General features: G+C 46.3%; 1 pseudogene across 1 annotated transcript; it reads left to right on the top strand.

Annotated features, from left to right (window-relative positions):
- The first annotated feature begins 17,557 nt into the window (after positions 1-17,557).
- On the top strand, positions 17,558-19,643 carry LOC308527296 (GTPase IMAP family member 1-like; annotated as a pseudogene). The gene is made up of 2 exons: positions 17,558-17,600; positions 18,966-19,643. The product of its transcript is annotated as a GTPase IMAP family member 1-like (transcript).
- Positions 19,644-20,271: the final 628 nt, after the last annotated feature.

Below are 20,271 nucleotides of genomic sequence, written 5' to 3'. Positions count from 1 at the left end.
TGTAGTTTAGTTCTTGTGATTTCTGGATACTTCTCTCACATAAGATTCAGCAGACAGAGGGATTGTCCTGGTGCCTGAACATGAGTCTGTTTGCTATACAGACTCATAGCAAGTCCTATGTCATGTCAGAGGAAAGGTGTGGGCTATTTGGGGGAGAATGGAGTAGTTTTCAGAAGGACAAGGTCATGAGACAATGTGTACTCGGGGGTCTCCTGTGGAACAGGTGTGCAGTGGGGCAAAGTTAAGAAGTTAAGATGGACAAACTGAGAATCTCCCCTCCTCCCCGCAGCTGGCACCTGGGGAGGCTCAGTTTTCTCATCCATCAAGTGGCATGAGAATATTCCTGCAGCTGCATGAAACCTGTGAGACTCCAAGAAGATCCAATGGGCTAATCAGTAGGCAATTAGCTGGAAAACCCCTGAGCACTGTGGAATGTGCTGGGCTGTGGGCTCAGGACTAGTGCTTCATATATCTGTTCCCCTCACTATATACGTGATGTTGCCCCCAGCGCCACCATCATAGTCCCCTTTACTCCATGGGTGAGCCCAGAAGTAGGGTAACCCATGTGAGGTCACACCAGCAATGAGCAGCTGTAACTAGGCCTGTGTCCTCTTACTGGTAGTGGTTCTTTGGGTGTTGGGTGGCCTTGGGAAGGTATGCACTGGCCTCTGGAAGTATGAGCTTTCTGTACAGCTGGAACACAGGAAGCCCACTGGAGGCCTAATGTTCCAGGGCATGGGACTGCTGAGAAGGAAAAAGACAGGGGAGTGCCAAGCGGGCCCCGTGCACCACCTTCTGCAGATTGGGTTATACCTGGGGGTGGGCAGCAAAAGTGCTGCAAACAGGACCCAGAGATCAGCAGGGGGTGGTGCGCTGTGTCCCATTAAAGGGAAGCTCCCTGTAAGAGCCTGCTGGCTGCCATGCCCCCTCCCATTTCCTCTGTATGACTTGTTAAAATAAGCAATATTTAGGGGAAGAGGCTATGCAGGTAGTGATGGGCCCCCCAGATTTAGAAACAGCCTCTGTGTCACAAGAAAGTTCCTATGACAACAGCCACCCCCCTCAGCACCCATTCCAGAAGCACTTCCCTAGCCCTACTCCCCAGGGCCCTTCTCCAGGCTCTGCTTCTAGAATGTTCCTGCTCACTCGGTATAGATAGGCACTGCTGGTCCACAGAAGGCCTGGCAGACAAACTCAAAGGACATGACTTTGATGGGCTCCCCAGCTGTGGGTGCTGGCTGCCCCCACTCTACCATCTGACAGACCAGCCCTGTGGAACTTAGAGGCAGTGGAGCATTGTGTGTCTGTTTATTGTGGTGGCAGGTCTATAGTTCCTCCACTTGTCAACTGGCTGCACATTTAAGGCGGGAGCAGTGAACATGGAACAATTACATTGCAAAGCAAGATGAGGAACACAATATGGGCTTAGGCCCCCACATTGTGTTGGTCTGTTCTAATAGTTTTATTTGGTATGTGTGCAAATCAAGGAGGTTCTTATAGGTGGTGGTGCTGTTTTATACTCATTAAACATAAAATTGATTTATTTTGTCATAGCATCCAATTTAAATAAGTGAGGTCATAGGGCCTAACCTTGAAGTCAAGGGGGAAAGTACTTTAAGACACAGCCTAAAATAACACTTTACTAGATAGAGTGGTGGATTGCAGCTATTTTATAATAAGAAGACACTGATGCTAGAATGTTCCTGCAATGGTCAGAAATCCATAATTAGGAATCTTGTATATAGAGGGGTATGGGTAGGTCAATGTCATCATTCATTTCCACACATTTGTTGATCCTATTTTACATGTCAGGCACTGTGTTTTCTAAAGGGGACAAAGGCAAAAAAGTCAGAAGCGAAGTTTCTGAAAAAGAAAATCACTGAAGAAATGCTCTTGACCATGAGGAGAAACTATTAAACCTCTCTAAGCATATATGCTTCAAATTATTGAGAGCACAGTGTGAGAATCAGATTGGAGATGTCATATGACATTTAGTCCCTCTCTTTGCATTTTATGTAAACACCTGCCATCATCATTATGATATTTTCACAGGAATAATAATGAAGCACCCAGATTTGACTCTCCTTCCCAGACAACTGACAAACTACTGGGTATTTGATGCCATTCTTTGTGCAATTGCCATCCTATCATGAAGCTTCTTTATTCTGTAAATGGTTGAACACCAAAATATTGAATAACTCAACAATTTGAAGAGACAGGTACCATAGTCATCTTTGTATTATCAAGTGTGCTGAAAAGACATGAACTCTCCAGAGCTAAAGTTTTGGTAAATTAGTCTTGCATCCTCTGATTATTTGGATTTAAAAAATCTTATTTTATAAATATGTATTTTCAAAATAGAACTTCATCTCTGAGACCTGTACATTTTTCAGACCTAACATAGTATCTTAGTCAATGTGAGGCTCAAGCAGGGACATTTCAAGGTGTAATTCAAAATGCTCTTGGAATTCAGTTAATTCAACATGACCTTGTTCATGGCATTATACTCTCAAAGACTTCATCAGAAAGTGTCTTAATTTAAAAAATATAAGATATTTTAAACTATGTCATTTCATTTTGGAACTGATCAAAGTAGTTTATTTTGTCTTAGGAGCGTGATATCACCATATTCTCAAAGAGTTGTTATGACAGTTGAGGACATATATGTAAAATGGATAGACAGATGAATAAAGAAACAGTTTACATTGGATGGAAAGCTTAGCTTGGTGAAAATGCCCAAAGGGGCTATTAAGAAAAATAAGTTCCAGCTCTGATTTTGTCATCTTTTTTTTTTTCTTAAGAAATCACTCAACTCACAGTAGGTTATTTGTCTCTTCAAATCAGAGGAAATTCATGATGATTATCTCTCAGACCTCATGAAGTGTTTTTCATCAGATAATATTAAGAATCATCTGTCCCCCCGCCACAATACCAGCTTTTACCTGGCCTCTCAGGACCTCCAGAGAACCCCTTCCAGGCTGAGCACCTGTGTGTACCCAGCATGGCTGCTGAGGATGCTAAAAATGGGAATTAACAATGGACATTTTTCTAGTCATTCTTCACAGATCCTAACTCACTGCAGCTCACTCTAACCCAGCAGCCCACTATGAGCCTCCCTGGGCCCTTAACCCCTATTGACTTCAAAGCTAAGCACATAGTCCCATGCTCTGAATGGCTGGTATAGAGACGATGGCTTTCTTTAATGTGTTCTGTCACATTTAGAAATAGAAATAAAAAACATTTATTTATGTACTTATATATGTATGTATGTATCATGTGTGTATTATTGCTAACACAACTCAAGGATGTCATCCGGTTTTCCAATAGTGCGGCCTTGAAAAATGTTTGTGGGCTGGCCCATCCCCTGTCAAACCTGATGGTACAGCCACTAGCCTCACCTTGGTGCTCTGCAGCTTCTTCCAAAGCTCCAGCCACTCCCTCACTTCTCCAAGAGCAGAGAGGAGCTCCTTTTTCTTTTTCTTTTTCTTTTTTTTTTGAATAAGAACCCAGATAGAAGACTTTACATGTGATTTTCCCCAAATTCTATTTCATTTTGGAAAGACATAAACAATAATGAATGCCAGAACATTGAAAACTGTGCTACTTTCAATATTGTTTCATTTATCTCTTTTGTAGTAAGTCACTGTAGTAATAAATAAACTGATGCATCAGAAGTCAACAATGACATGTATGACCCTGACATCTCTTTCATGGATGATAAAAATCTACAAGGATCACAGAAGGAAATACCTACCCTTTGTGATAACTAGAAAAGTATTAATGTGGGTCAGTGTCTGCTGTGATTTGAATGTCTGTGTCTATCCAAAATTCAAACATTGAAAACCTAACACCCATGATTGTGGTGTAGGTAAATTCCTCTACTTTCCATCTCCCACAAAACATCCAAATTACAGCTAAAATACAGAACATACATCATTCAGAACTGCCTGAAATCTGCCTGAATGGAAGTCCTACAACTAGTGGAGTGGAGAATGGGCTGGTCCGATACCCATGTGCAGCATTTTTTCATCGGGGTGTTATGTCCAAGTCTTCCAGTGAGAAACACAGTGTCCCAGCTGAATACCAGACCTACATCCCAGTGTTTCAGAGCTGGAAGGAGAACTTCCCTTAACTTCGGGCTGTAAAAACTAGCAGGGATTGTGTCTGAGTGACATGTAGGCTGCTGGAGTCCCAGGTGTTCCTGTGTTTGGACCACCCCATCACAGAGCTGACTGATAGCCATATCTGAGTTTCCATCAGTGTGACCCATACCGTTCCATCCACCCTGGTGATTCCTCGAGACCCCGCCCTATCTAATTTATAGCCTCACCCAAGCTGTTTGCAGCAACTTTTCCATATGAATGGCCTGTCTTGTCACAGGCTTCAGACTTTGCTAAAGTTTGTTATACAAGCAGCAACCTATCAGTAAAAGGCCCAAGACCTGGCACTAGCACCGGTTTGCCTTGCTTCACAGCTGGCCCTTGCCTGGGCATTTCCTAGCCCATTACAAGTAGCAGCCATCAGCAGATCTCTCTGTAGCTGCTGCTGGGTGGCCCCAGGCTGTGGCTGACTGTGCGCCTCCTGGGAGGAATCAAAGCCAATGCACCTGGTGGAGAGCTTCAGACATACCAGGCTACAACTCTATGCATCCACAAGTGACACACTCAAGGGGAAGACTCAGTGAGCACCAAAGCCCCACTGAAGCAGGTCCTGCTCCTTAGGGTTGTCTCCTGAACAGCATCTCTTCCACTGTCATTGTAGCAGGTCCTCACAGCAAATTGGCCTGGAGTTCAATTCCACCCAGTGATGCCAACAGCAATCAAGGTTCAACTATAGCAAGACTGTGCACACAGTCCACATAGGGGCACACCTAGAGTGCCCAGCTCAGGTAACCTGGGAGACTGTGCTACTGGGCCTACAGGACACCTAATACATAGGGCAATTCCAGAAGACATAACAGCTCTACCTAATATATAAAAACAAATACAAGGAAGCAGCCAAAATGTGGAGACAAACATGTTAAAAAAAAGAAAAAAGAAAAAAAAAGAAATGGAAGCAAGCAAACTAGTTGAAAACAATGTTTATAAGATTACTCAAGGATCTTAATAAGAGTTTCAAGGAACTTTATGAGAACTTCAAAGAAATTGATGAGAGTTCCAAGGGACATAGTGAACTTTTAAGGATGTTAGTGAGAATATCAAAGATATGAAAATGACCAGTCAGAAATTAAGCATATACTAACTGAAATAAAGAATTATTTACAGGGATTCATCAGTAGAGTAGAAGATTCTTAGAATCAAATCAATGATTTGGAATATAAAGAAGCAAAATGCACCCAATAAGAAGAGCAAAAAGAAGAATCCAAAAATATGAAGAAAGTGTAAGGAGCCTCTGGGACAACTTCAAGTGTACCTACATTCCCATTATGGGGGTGCCAGAAGGAGAAGAGAGCGAGAGAGAGCAAGATATTGAAAACTTATTTGAAGAAATAATGACAGAAAACTTCCCCTACCTGGTGAAAGAAATAGACTTATAAGTCCAGGAAGTGCCGAGAGTTCTAAACAAGAAGAACCCAAAGAGGCCCACACCAAGACATCATAATTAAAATGCCAAGAGCAAAAGACAAAGAGAATCTTAAAAGCAGCAAGAGAAAAACAATTAGTTACCTACAAGGGAGCACCCATACAGCTGTCAGCTGATTTCTCAACAGAAACTTTGCAGGCCAGAAGGGAATGGCAAGAAATACTCAAAGTGATGAATAGCAAGGACCTGCAACCATGATTAGTCTACCCAGCAAAGCTCTCATTTAGAATTGAAGGACAGATAAAGAGCCTCAGAGACAAGAAAAAGCTAAAGGAGTTCATCAAACCAGTATTGCATGAAATATTGAAGGGTATTCTTTAAGAAAAGAAAGAAAAAGTAGAAGAAAAAGAGATAAAAAAATATGAGCAATAAAATGGCAATAAGTACATATCTATCAATAATTGAATCTATAAGTCATAATAAACAAACCATAAATCTAATGAACAAAATAAACTGATGCATAAAATAGAACCAGAGGCATGGAACAGAGTGAGGAATCTCAGAGTTAAGGGGAGTAGGGGGCTGGAAGAGATTAACCACAGATCTTATACACATACTAGAGGCCCGGTGCACAAAAATTTGTGCATTCAGTGGGGAGGGGGAGTCCCTCAGCCCAGCCTGTGCCCTCTCACAGTCTGGGACCCCTCGGGAGATAACGACCTGCTGGCTTAGGCCCGCTCCCGGGTGGCAGAGGGCAGGCCCAATCCCTAGTGCAGCCCCTGTTCGGGCTCAGAGCAGGGCCGATTGGGGAGTTGGGGCACCGCCCCCTGTCATGCACAGAGCAGGGCGGATCGGGAGGTTGCGATGCCACCCTCAGTCACGCTCAGGGTAGGGCCGATTGGGGGGTTAGGGCACTGCCCCCTGTCACACTCAAGGCAGGGTCGATGGGGAGGTTGTGGTGCCACCCCCTGTCAGGCACAGAACAGGGTCAATCAGGGGGTTGGGGTGCTGCCCCCTGTCACTCAGAGAGCAGGACACATCAGGGGGGTTGGGGCTCCATACCCTGTCACGCACAGAGCAGGGCCTATCAGGGGGTTGGGGAGCTCCCCCCTGTCACGCACAGAGCAGGGCCGATAGGGGAGTTGGGGCACCGCCCCCTATCACACAGAGCAGGGCCTATAGGGGAGTTGGGGCACCGCCCCCTATCACACAGAGCAGGGCGGTTCAGGTGGTTGGGGTGCCGCACCCTGTCACACTCAGGGTAGGGCCGATGGGAAGGTTATGGCTCTACCCTGGCACAGAGCGGGGCCCGTGGGGGGGTGGGGTTTGAGGCGCCGCACCCTGTCACACACAGAGCAGGGCTGATCAGGGGGTTGGGGCGCCGCACCCTGTCACACACAGAGCCGCAGGGCGATGAGGGGGTTGGGGAGCTCCCCCCTATCAGGCACAGAGCAGGGCTGATCAGGGGGTTGGGGTGCCTTCCCCTGTCACAAACAGAGCAGGGCGGATAGGGAGGTTGTGGCCCCGCCCCCTGTTACACACAGACCCGCAGGACGATCAGGGGGTTTGGGTGCTGCCCCCTGTCACACTGATCCCGGTGCCAGGAGGCCTCTCGGCTCTGCTGATCCCGGTGCTGGGAGGCATATTACCTTTTTACTATATAGGATAGAGGCCTGGTGCACAGGTGGGGGCCAGCTGGTTTGCCCTGAAGGGTGTCCTGGATCATGGTAGGGGTCCCGCTTGGGTGCCTGGCCAGCCTGGATGAGGGGATGATGGCTGTTTGCAGCTGGTCACACACCCTTCAGGGTGGGGGTCCCCACTGGGGTGCCTGGCCAGTCTGATTGAGGGGCTGAGGGCTGTTTTCAGGCTGGCGGGTGACTGAATCTCCCAACTGTTCCTTTTTTTCTTTTTCTTTTTTATTCTGGGCCAGCTTTAGCTCTGAGGCCTGGCTCCAGCTCTTAGGCCTCGGCTGCTGAAAGCAGGTATCTGGTTTGTTTGGGTTCTATAATCGAAACACTGTTTCAACTCTAGCTCTGAGATCCAGGCTGGCTGAAAGCAGGTTTCTGGGGTTTTGTTTAGCTTCTATATTTGTAACAATGTTTCAAACTGCAAGCTCAGAGGCCGGCACCGGCAGGCGGGGAACGTTGGAGTCCTCCGTCACTAAAGCAAGCAAGCCTCATGTTCGCCTCAAGCTGCCTGGCTGCTGGCCGCCATCTCGGCTGGCAGTTAATTTGCATATCGCCCTGATTAGCCAATGGGAAGGGTAGCAGAGTGAAACCAATTTGCATGTTTCTCTTTTATTAGTGTAGATATGCATTCTTATGGACACAGATGATGGGGTGATGAAGGCCTCGGATGGGGTGGGAACCAGGTAGAAGGGGACAGTGAGGGAAGGAAGGGGAACATCTGTAATACTCTTAAAAATAAAGATTTTTTATTAAAAAATAAATAAAAAACCTAATGCCCAGAGGATGTTATTAGGAGGATACCATTGGGAGGTTCTTCGTTACTGAGATCCGTGCCCTTGTAAAGAGGCCCCAGAGAGCTGGCTCATCCCTTCTACTGAGGACACAAATGGAAGTTGTCAGTCTGCAACCCCAGGAAAGCCCTCACCAGAACCTATGAGGCAACCTTATCCTGAGCTTTTAACCTCCAGAGGGTGAAAGACACATTTCTGTTCCTTTTAAGCCTCTTTGCCTGTGATATTAATATTTTTTAGAAGCCCTAATGGACTAAGACAATGTCCAAAATTTTTAAAAAGCTCAAAATAAAAATGGTTATTTTCCCTTTGTGATGAATTCACTTTCTACTTAAAACTACCAGCCATTTCACTATTTTTCAAGAGAGGAAAGATGCATGGACAGTACTAAAAGGTTTTAAGCATATTTTATAGTTAGACAAATTTACTTTAAAACTGTACTTCTAGTGTCAAACAGGAGAATTAAAAACTTAAAAAAGTGAACTTTGGTTCTTTACAAAGTTGATAGTGTTCAGTTTTCTGTGTCATTGAAACTGTGTCTGAAGCTACAGGATCCCTTAACAAATGAGGTTTTATGTCTGCTCAGCTCCACGATTCCTTTCCTGCCAGGTTACCTGCCTTGTAGACCTGTGGTGTAGGGCCTGAGCCTGGGAGCAGCAGGCAGAGCAGGACCAGGGCTTCCAGCAGCTGGGCCACACACCATCTGTTCTTCAGCTGGCCCAGCAGTCGCAGGCCCTGCTGTTCCTGTGCTTGGCCCTCAGGTATTTGATCAGTAGGTGCCACAGCGTCACCTGGCAGAGGAAGCCTCAGACTTACCTACAGATCAGACATTTGAAAGGGAAAGAGAAGAGGGGGCTGGTTAGACAAAGAGATCCTCAGATCTGACAAAGCCTGTGCCAACTCAGCAGAGAGTTCTGGGGGCAAAGACTGACCCATAGCCACGTCCCGCTGGGGCAGACACTGGGAGCTCTGCTGAGCTGGGCCTGGGAAGGGCATGGCTTTGGCTCAAAAGCTAAGATGGGTTCTGACAGTGTTGCCGCTGGAGGCTGTGAGCCAACTGCACAAAAAGCCAAATTGTCTTTTCTTCTTTTGCTTTTTATGCTGTACATTGGATTCCTAGAAGGACACTAACTACTGAAAGTGACTCAAACAGAAATAAAATCTGAATATACATATAACAAGCAGGTACATTCGTAATTAAAATAAAATATTACCATCAAAGTAAAAGTCCAGCACCAGATGGCTTCACTGGTGAATTCTAAAAATTTAAGGAATTAACACCAATACATTGTAAACACTTTAAAAAAAGTAAGAAAGGCAGAAATACTTCACCATTCATTTCATGAGGTCAGTATCCGTCGAAGATATTACTGGAAAAGAAAACTTCAATCAATATCCTTTATGAATATAGACATAATAATCCTCAACAAAATACTAGCAACTTGAATATGGTAACTTATAAATGGAAGAACATATGGGAGAAGTATGTATCATATATAAGTATAGATATCTGGGATTTATAATATAGTTTACTTATTGAATTACACCCCAATATCCGATATGTCCAAGGCCCTCAATATATAATTTGTCAGTCGAATGTTAGTTGAGTGTCCCCTACTCCTTGATGACTTGGTGAAATTGGTCCAAACTATCATTACACAGCATGGCAGACTTCACAGTCCTCCCCTCTGTTTCTAAGAGTTCTCCTTCTTTCTCTGAGCCTCTCCTCTTTCCTCATTCCTGTGACATTGTGTACTGTTTCTACTTCAGGCTGTAACTCTGAAGGCCCCAAATGCAGTTTTACTTTTTAAAAAAAACTTGCATTTATGCACAATTATTTCTCTTTTAAATCTTTATTGTTGAAGTATTACATAGGTCCTCCTTTTTGCCCCATTAACCTCTTCAGCCCGCTTTGACCCCCACCCCCAGGCCCTCACCACCCCATTGTTGGTGTCCACAGGTTAAGCATATATGCATTCAAGTTCATTGGTTGATCTCTTCCCACCCATCCTCCCCTGCCTTCTCTTTGAGGTTCGACAATTTGTTCATGCTTCCAGTTTTTACTTTATTTTTTGTCTGTTTTTTTTTAATTGCTTAAAATATTACAAAGAGTAGTACATTTGTTTCCTTTTTCCCCCCTTGACCTTCCCCCAGCCTACCCTACCCCCCCTCCCAGTATCTTGTGTCCATTGGTTATGCTTATATGCATGCACACAAGTCCTTTGGTTGATCTCTTACCCACCCCAACCCTCCCCAACCTTCCTGCTGCAGTTTGACGTCTGTTTAATGCTGCTCTGCCTCTGTATCTATTTTTGTTCATCAGTTTATAATGGTCTTTATTATCCATAAATGAGTGAGATCATGTGGTATTTTTCCTTCACTGACTGGCTTATTTCACTTAGCATAATGCTCTCCAGTTCCATCCATGCTGTTGCAAATGGTAAGAGTTCCTTCCTTTTTAGAGCAGCATAGTATTCCATCGTGTAGATGTACCACAGTGTTCTAATCTATTCATCGGTCAATGGGTACTTATGTTGTTTCCAAATCTTAGCTATGGTAAATTGTGCTGTTTTAAACATAGGGATGCATATATCCTTTCTGATTGGTGTTTCTGGTTTCTCAGGATATATTCCTAGCAGTGGGATCAACGGGTCAAATGGGAGTTCCATTTTTAACTTTTTGAGGAAACTCCATACTGTCTTCCATAGTGGCTGCACTAGTCTGCATTCCCACCAGCAGTGCACGAGTGTTCCTTTTTCTCCGCGAATGAGAAAATGCATATATATGTTGGCAGCACAGTGCTAAATTCTCTTCTGTAGGGTTTGGACTGTTTTTCCATTCTCACCAGCCATGCAGGAGAAGGCCTGCTTCCCTCATACCTTTACTAACAGATTATGCTAGCAAACATTTGGACTTTGGCCAAACCTGGAGGTGTCAAATAGTATCTCACCTCAGAAATAGAAGTGTAATTTAATTAATATTTTTAGTGATTTTTATTTTTTGTTTTGATTTATTTTTCTGAGTGTATATTAATGTCTTTTGATATATTCAAGGTACATTTAAATTCATTTTTCTCTGAATAGTTATTTTCACCTCTTGCTCCATTTTCTATCAAGTTGCTATTATTACTCTCTGTACTTGTGTATAACAGGAATATTTACCCCCTTTGTTGTAAGCTGAAAAATATTACTGACCCTAATTTGACATTGTTGCTTTAATTTTTCAAAGGGTTTTTTTTTGTCCCACCTTATCTGTGATATTTTTTTAATCACTTATTCATCCTTTTCCTTACTCTATTTCAAATCTTAGAAATATTTTCTTTCCCTCCAGGTTACAAATAAGTTACCCATGGTTTTTCCTTTTATTTATATGCCTTTTTATTTACATTTAAACTTCTATTCTGCTTCCAGTTTGAATGGCATGAGACAATGGATGCAATTTTATCTTTTTTTCTGTATGGTTATACAGTTACTAGAGGCCCAGTGCATGAAATTCGTGCACGGGAGCAGGAGGACCCTCAGCCTGGACTGCACCCTCTCCAATCCGGGACCCCTCGGGGCTGCTGGCACCTAACTGCTCACCTGCCTGCTGGCCTGATCCCCTTAACTGCTCTCCCCTGCTGGCCTGATCCCTCTAGCTGCTCTCCCCTGATGGTCTGATACCCTTAACTGCTCTCCCCTGCCTGCCTGATCCTCCTAAATGCTCTCCCCTCCCTGCCTGATTGCCTCTAACCGCCTCTGCCTCAGTCCTGCCACCATGACTTTGTCCGGAAGGACGTCCAGAAGGTCGTCTGGAAGAGGTTCAGTCTGATTAGCATATTTCCTTTTTATTAGTATAGAAGCCACCTTGCCTAAAAATGCAGGTTGTTAGCAGGTTTTCCTATCATGGAAGGGGAGCCCGCAGTAGCATCCTGGGTTCTGACCAGGGCTTATGCACTCATGCTTTATCTCAGTAGATGAGATTCCTAGAAGAAAACTCTTGGATGTACCTTGAAGATTTCTATTAAGTTTGCCAAATCATCCTCCAAAAATGTTGAACCACTTTAAACTCCCACCAGCAACCATGCGTGTGCCCTCTGTCCTACTTTGATGCCAGTATCATTGATTTCCCCCTAGAAGCTTCCCTCCCCTCAGCAGGGACTGCTTGGCACTTGAGCCAAATTCACTGTTCAGCCTGGGACTTGATTTCCCGAGATAGAATTATAGAGGAGGAAAAATAGTTTTCCTCTACCCTTCTGAGTTCTTAGCGGAGGCCCTTGTAATGAAAGACAGATTACCAAGAGAAAGCTAAAGTTCATTAACATGTTAACCTCATGTATATGTGGGAGATCCCAGGGAAAAATGAATAACTCCCCACAGCGCCTCTGTGACCTTGGGGCTTGGGGCTGCTGGGGGCCGGCCCCCTGCGGGCTATGTCTCTGCTCCTCCATCCCCCCCCCCCCCCCCCGGCAGCGCTGACCAAGCAGGCCCAGAGGCCCTCCACCAGCGGGTTGGGGCAGAACGCCTGCGTCATCGCCAGGCTTCTCTCCGCCACTTGGAGCCTACGTATGCAAATTAGCCACCATCTTTGTTGGAAGTTAATTTGCATATTGTGCTGGTTAGCCAATGGGAGGAATAGCGAAGGTACAGTCAATTACCCTGTTTGTCTATTATTAGATAGGACTAGAGGCCCGATGCACAAAAATTTGTGCACTCGGGGGGGAGTTGGGTCCCTCAGCCCAGCCTGTGCCCTCTTGTAGTCTGGGACCCCTCGGGAGATAACAAATTGCTGGCTTAGGCCCACTCCCAGGTGGCAGAGGGCAGGCCCAATCCCTAGGTGCAGCCCCTGGTCGGGCTCAGAGCAGGGCTGATTGGGGAGTTGGGGTGCCGCCCCCTGTCATGCACAGAGCAGGGCGGATTGGGAGGTTGTGATGCCACCCTCAGTCACGCTCAGGGAAGGGCCGAGTGGGGGGTTGGGGCACCACCCCCTGTCATGCACAGAGCAGGGCCCATCAGGGGGTTAGGGAGCTCCCCCCTGTCACTCACAGAGTAGGGCTGATAGGGGAGTTGGGGCACTGCCCCCTGTCACACACAGAGCAGGGCGGATCAGGGGGTTGGGGCGCCATACCCTGTCACACTCAGGGCAGGGCCGATGGGGAGGTTATGGCTCTACCCTGTCACACACAGAGCAGAGCCCGTGGGGGGGTGGTTTGGGCCGCCGCACCCTGTCACACACAGAGCCACAGGGCGATCAGTGAGTCGGGGAGCTCCCTCCTATCAGGCACAGAGCAGGGCTGATCAGGGGGTTGGGGCGCCTTCCCCTGTCACACACAGAGCCTCAGGGCGATCAGGGGGTTTGGGTGCTGCCCTCTGTCACGCTGATCCTGGTGCTGGGAGGCATATTACCCTTTTACTATATAGGTGCGCAGGTGGGGGCCGGCTGCTTTTCCCTGAAGGGTGTACTGGATCAGTGTGGGGGTCCCCACTGGGGTTCCTGGCCAGTCTGGGTGTGGGGCTGAGGGCTGTTTTCAGGCTGGCGGGTGACTGAAGCTCCCAACTGCACCTTTTTTTCTTTTTCTTTTTTTCATTCTGGGCCAGCTTTAGCTCTGAGGCTTGGCTCCAGCTCTTAGGCCTCTGCTGCTGAAAGCAGGTATCTGGTTTGTTTGGGTTCTATAATCGAAACACTGTTTCAACTCCAGCTCTGTGATTCTGGCTGGCTGAAAGCAGGTTTCTGGGGTTTTGTTTAGCTTCTATATTTGTAACAATGTTTCAAACTGCAGGCTCAGAGGCCGGCAGCGCAGGCGGGGAATGTTGGAGTAGTCCGTCACTGAAGCAAGCAAGCCTCATGTTCACTTCAAGCTGCCTGGCTGCCGGCCGCCATCTTGGCTGGCAGTTAATTTGCATATCGCCCTGATTAGCCAATGGGAAAGGTAGGGGAGGTACGGCTAATTACCATGTTTCTCTTTTATTAGATAGGATTCCAAAATTGCTTTATTACAACATCTTTGGCCTCTTTGATGTGTTATGCTGCCATATTGAATTTAACTGTAATATAGTGTAATTGAATTGACTATAAATAAATAATTTATGATTAATTTGGTCTCTTTATGAATTTTCTGTTCGTGTTTCACTGTTCTCTCTATTCATACAGCATCACACTTTTGTAATCATAGAAACTACAGTGCTTTACTCACGGTAGAGCTAGTCCTTCCACCTGGTTCTTTTTCTTGATGGGGCTAAATAACTTACTTTTTTCTTCATCAAAATGAACTTTATAATCCACTATTTAACTTTATAATCCACTATATTTCACCTACATGAAAAAAAAATGGTGATCAGTTGTAACCGGTTTGGCTCAGTGGATAGAGCACTGGCCTGCGGACTGAAAGGTCCCAGGTTCGATTCCGGTCAAGGGCATGTACCTTGGTTGCGGGCACATCCCCAATAGGGGGTGTGCAGGAGGCAGCTGATCGATGTTTCTCTCTCATCGATTTTCTAACTCTCTATCCCTCTCCCTTTCTCTCTGTAAAAAACAAACAAAATAAATTAATAAAATATATTTTAAAAAATGGTAATGCCAAAAATTTAAATTTACAGTTATCCTGTATAATAAAAGGGTAATATTCAAATTGACCAAATGGCAGAATGACCAGTCATTATGACTTGCACTGACCATCAGGGGACAGATGCTCAACACAGAAGCTGACCCCTGGTAGTCAGTGTGCTCCCACAGGGGGAACACTGCTCAGCCAGAAGTCGGGCTCACAGCTGGGGATCGGGCCTAAGCAGGCAAGCAAACATCCCCTGAGAGGTCCTGGACTGGGAGAGGACACAGTCTTGGCTGTGGGATCCCCCCTCCAGTGTAGGAATGTTGTGCACTGGGCCTCTAGTATAAAATAATGTTAGAAAAGTGTCTAATTTTTCTTTATCCCAAAACTTTATAACCCATTATTTTAACTTTACAATTCACTCTTTCTCAGATACAGGGAAAAAAGTGATAATAAAAATTTATAGTTATATAAGATCATGTTAGATAATTATCTATTAATTATAATGTATAAAATGCTTTAAACATGGATCAGTTTTGAATTTGGTCAAATGTTTTTGACTGCACTAGGTAATTTTCTACATCATCTTTTAATAAGATGTGTTATAACAACAAATTTTGGTATGAATATTTCCAAATGAGACATATCTGTAGCTTTATTTATTGGTCAAATCTCTGTTAGCCTTTAGGATCAATATCACATTTGATTCAGAGAAAGAACTGAAAGATTTCCCTTTTGTTATGATCAGGAAAAGGTCACATAACATTGAAATGATCAGATTTGTAGAGATTTAGGTGAATTCACCTGTGAAAGCACCCTCCTCCTGGCCGGCCCTGTCCTTATCCCCCCACCCTCATCGGGGCAGGGCTGGCTGGCCAACTCCCATGACCTCTCCCCCTGGCCGGCCTCGCCCCTGATTGGTCCCCCCATCCTGATCGGCTGGACCCCACCTATGGATGAATTGGTACACCAGGCCTCTAGTAGTTAATAATCCTGTATTATGTACTTGAATGTTGCTAAGAGAGTAGATCTTAATGTTCTCACCACAGGAAAAATATAGTAATTATGGCACCTAATGCAGATGTTAGCAAATACTATGGTAGTGATTATTTTTAAATATATAAATGTATCAAATCAACGCATTGTATACTTTAAACTTATAAAATGGCACATGTCAATTATATCTCAGTAAAGCTGATGGGGGAAATCTAGGTGGAGTTCAGTGACAGTTGGTTCTTCACTAGAGATAAGGAGCTGGCAAGAATGGGTGAAAATCAGACCTCAGGCGATTAACGTCACATTAAGTGAAACCCCTCACTATATATGGGCAAAGTCAACTCAGAGAGTGTGAGTGAGTTAGGCATGGCCACATCCTTGTTAATGACCTAGCTAGGTCAGGCCCCCTATCAGCGTAATCCTGTTGTAGCCTCCCCCCCCCCCCCCCCCCCGTCCCTCCACACAGTGACTGGCTATTTTCCTCACCTTTTCATGACCCTCTCAGGGGAGAGACCTACAGAGATAACTAGAGTAGGCCCTGCAGGAAAGTGTTCACACTCTCCCTGCTGTTCCATTTTTGATAGTTGGAGAAGCCGTCCTTTCCTTTGAGAAAGATGAGATTTTCATGTGATGTCCTGACACTAGGACCACCTTGGTGGCACTGTCCCAGGGAAGGAGGCTCTCAAGGGGCCAGTTTATAGGTAAAGACCTAAAAGCAAAAGGAGTTAAGATTAGTGATCCAGGCTAAAAGTGAAAAAAGGCCTCAGAAACCTAAAATGCTCTTCTCCCATGAGGTTATAGCCCCTGTGGGGGACAAGCTGTTGTGTCACAGAGACCTTCTGAGGATATCACCTCAGCCAAAAGCAGTGTTTCACAGTGGGAACTTCCCATTCTAATGCCTCAGAGGTGAGTGTTGCCATCTCTTTAAATTGTCACTCCCGGGCCCCACCCCTTGAGGCATCCAGAGAGGTAAGACACTTCCCTGTGTGCTGGGAAGTAGGTCAGGGGCTTCTGGGCCAGCCTCAGAGCCTGTCACTGATTCTGCAAGAAAGGTGAGCACCAACAGGGGAAGGGTGTGGGCCAGAAAGGAGGAGCTGTGAGGACCTGGAAGAATTCAGTGCCTGTAAGAAGCTTGCTGAGTGTGCACCTTGGTTCTAGTAAGTACCAGGAAGGGGAGCGGGATCTAGCAAGAGTAACTCCACACTCCCAGGTGTGTAAGGATGTCTGTGTTTCACACACAGTAGCTCAGGAGCAGCAGCAAGTATCTCCTGCAGCCTGGATGCCCACCTTCTTACTTAGGACTGTGCACTGTTTGTTCACAGGGACTCGGTGAGCACAGAAAGTTCCATTGTGTTAAACGATGACTGATTGGCTGGAACCACTTTACCTGGAGAAGCCTCAGCTTGGGGGCAGGATGTCAGGAGTTGGAGGGGAGTGTCCCAGTCTCTCCAGGACTCTGATCATATTTAGACACATTGAGACAGGACAGTGAGTTTACTTCCCAAAAGCATTGTCAGAGGCTCCAGATCACCTGGGACATATGTTTCCTTTCCAATTTCCAAGACAAAAATTCCAGTTCTGTTCTTGTACCTCTCCCAGGTCACCCACCCTAACTGGATCCCTAGTTCACTGAACAAATTTTCAAGTTCTTGTGGTTTTCAAAAGTCTCCCCTGGCTTCTGAAGCTCCTGGGAAATTGAAGTATCTACAGATTTTATCACATAGAATTATTAGGGAAAATTTAATGTCTAAAACTTTCTCATTGACATGAGTCTTAAAATTTCCCTTCTGCCCTTTGGATTTTATGTCCCTGAAAAAACAAAGTCAAGCTCATGAAATGTTCTCACAATATCATTCCAACCCCAGCCCAGCCCTTCCAGTGTTTTTCCTTCAATTCTGAAGTTCAGGGGAAGCAGGAATAATGACTTTGTCACTGTGTTGTCACCAGCTCTTTGGAGTTGAGCTGACACATCATAGGTAGTTATACCTATTTGAAGAATGAATGAATGGTGTTTGGGACTCTTTCAGGTAAACATGGGAGAACAGAAGATGGCAAGAGATGAAGAAAGTGTCTATGGTAAGGACATGTGTACTGCATACTTGCTTCCAGGTATGAGCGAGCCCTGGATAATAATGGAAATGGGCAAACTCAGGACTGAGCAGGTAGCCCCAAACATGTCTCTGAGGTGTCTTGGGTAAAACAACAAGAGCCCTAAGATGTGCATATTAGTTGGGTCCCTGCCTCTGTCAAGCTGGGAGAATATGAACTTCCTTGACTAGCCTGGACCTCCATTCCCCAAGTGTAAAATGAGGATAATAACCTACTGTGATCTCCACAGAAGAGGATGTAGAGGGTGTTAGATCATGCACTAGAGGGGGTGTGATACACCAGGTAGAATGTTAGAGAACATGGAAGGTTAAACAGGAGTTTTATAGCATGCAGCAGGATTACGAGGGAGGGGAGGCAGGAGGAGGGAGAGAGGGAGAGAAGGAAGAAAGAGGTGATTTCATTCAATCCTCTCAACAGCCCTAGGAGAAACAACTCTAGTATTATTCCTATTTTTGCACAAAGGTTTAACACTTGATTGGCAACTTCCAAGATGGCATAACTGACCCATGAAAGAGCAGTGAATCAAATCCAGTGTGTCTGGGACTCCAGACAGCCCTTCACCCCCAGGCCTACTGCCTCCGCCTGCCCATCTTCCAGGGCATCTGGGAGAAGTATGACAGAGGCCACTGAAGCCTCAAATAGGGACAGCTCACAGGTTGTTGGGGACCAGGGATAATGGGTGAGGCCATATCTGGAATTATGAAGGGGCATCCTCTGGAGCAAAGTTGGAGAACATCTTGCCCTCTGGCTGTTTAAGGCCCGCTGAATCATTTGACCTGGCCCTGCCAAGGCAACAGTAGGCAGGACTCAAAAGTCAATAAATCTAGGTGCTTTTTTCATAGCAGCATAAATTTATATTAAGTGAACTATATTAACCAAATCCTATACAATGAAGAGCTAATATGCTAATTAGACTGAAAAGCAGAATGACCATCTGGATCTTCTGGATGAAGCTGGGGCTGTGAGGGCCAGCTGAGGCAGCCAGGGCTGTGAGGGCAGAGGTCCTTGCATGAATTTCGTGCATCGGGCCTCTAGTTATGTTATAAATATGCAAATAGCCCTTGGCAGAAAAAAGGTTCCCCACCCCTGCTCTAGAGTAAAGCCCACCAGGTGTTGAGCATCTACAGATGCATGTGGTGAAACCAGAGACGACAGGAATAGGTGCTGGAGATCCCCTGGAGTTCAGAAAGCTCTGACCAATGACCTCAGTAAGGCTTTGGTGGGAAATCAGAGTTGAGACACTGTTGTTCTTGTTCAAAGGCCTCAGGGGATCCAGGTAACCAGGATACGTTGCTTTAAGGTTTGGAAGCTCACAGATGACTTGTCCTCCAGGTTCGGAAGACACCACGCAGGCCCTGCAGGAGCCCCGGCTGAGGCTCATCCTGGTGGGGAAGACAGGGGCTGGGAAGAGCGCCACCGGGAACAGCATCCTGGGCCACAGGCGCTTCCTCTCCAGACTCACAGCCACTTCGGTGACCAGAACCTGTGAGGAGGGGAGTTGCAGGTGGGACAGGTGGCACTTGGAAGTCATGAACAACCCAGACCTTTTTAGCTCCCTAAGACCCAAGACAGACCCATGGGGCCAGGAGTGAACCCACTGCTACCTGCTGTCAGCGCCTGGGCCCCACGCTCTGCTCCTGGTGACTCAGCTGGGCTGCTTCACTGCGCAGGATCAGCAGGCCAAGAGCGCGCTCAAGGTCCTGTTTGGGGACAATGTGGTTGCTCGCACCATCATGCTGTTCACACAAAAGTAGGACCTGGGTGGGGACTCTGCAGGATTTCATGTGCCACACTGACAACCATGCTCTGCGGGCTCTGGTGGCTGAGTGCGGGGGCTGAGTGTGCTTCTTTGACAACAGGGCAGTGGGCAGGGAGCAGGAGGCCCAGGTGCAGGAGCTGGTGGTGCTGGTGGAGTGCCTGGTGCAGGACCATGCGGGTGCCCTCTACTCCAACAAAGTGTACCACCTGGCACAGACACTAGCCTTCTCAACCCCTGACAAAGAACTGTGATGGGTGGCAGAGAGGCTGGTGGGCTGCACATGGGGGCGACGAAGGCGGGGCCTGCTGGGCGCACTGTGGGACTGGGTGATGGCTTGAAAGCTGCGCACATCCTCGCTTCTGGGCGTCCTGTTCAAGCCTGGAGACTGCTCTCCAGAGACCGGTTCCAGGCTGTGGAGGAGATCTCTCCCGAGTCACGGAATGTATCTAGCTAGGTGCTAGGACTTGGACCCATTACCTGACAACCACATTCTTCCCTGGTGTCTGTGCCTCTGAGGCCCACAGGTTTTTCTTGTGTCCCTCACCAGGCAGTAACCTACCAACCCAAAGACAAAAATCCTGCCCACTCCCATCTCCTCCCCCCGCCCCCCGCCCCCCAAAAAACCCAAAAAACAAACCAGCCCATGGGACCTGGCCATCCCGGAGTTCTTTCCTGAGCTCTTCTCTTACTGAAGCCTAAACTGTTGATGCTCTTGCCTGTTTTCCACTGACCTCAGGCTGCCGTGGGGGTCCTGAAATCATTCCTGGTCTTCCTAGGGGACCAAAGGCCAGAGCCAACACAAAGCCTCAGTCCAGACCCATTTATTTCAATTGAATATGGATTGTATGAATAAATGCCTTGGACATTCATGTTGTGTTA

This window comes from Myotis nattereri (genome assembly GCF_964212035.1).
Source record: "Myotis nattereri genome assembly, chromosome: 11".
In the NCBI taxonomy this organism is placed as follows: domain Eukaryota; kingdom Metazoa; phylum Chordata; class Mammalia; order Chiroptera; family Vespertilionidae; genus Myotis; species Myotis nattereri.
This window is presented reverse-complemented; position numbering and strand designations above follow the sequence as displayed.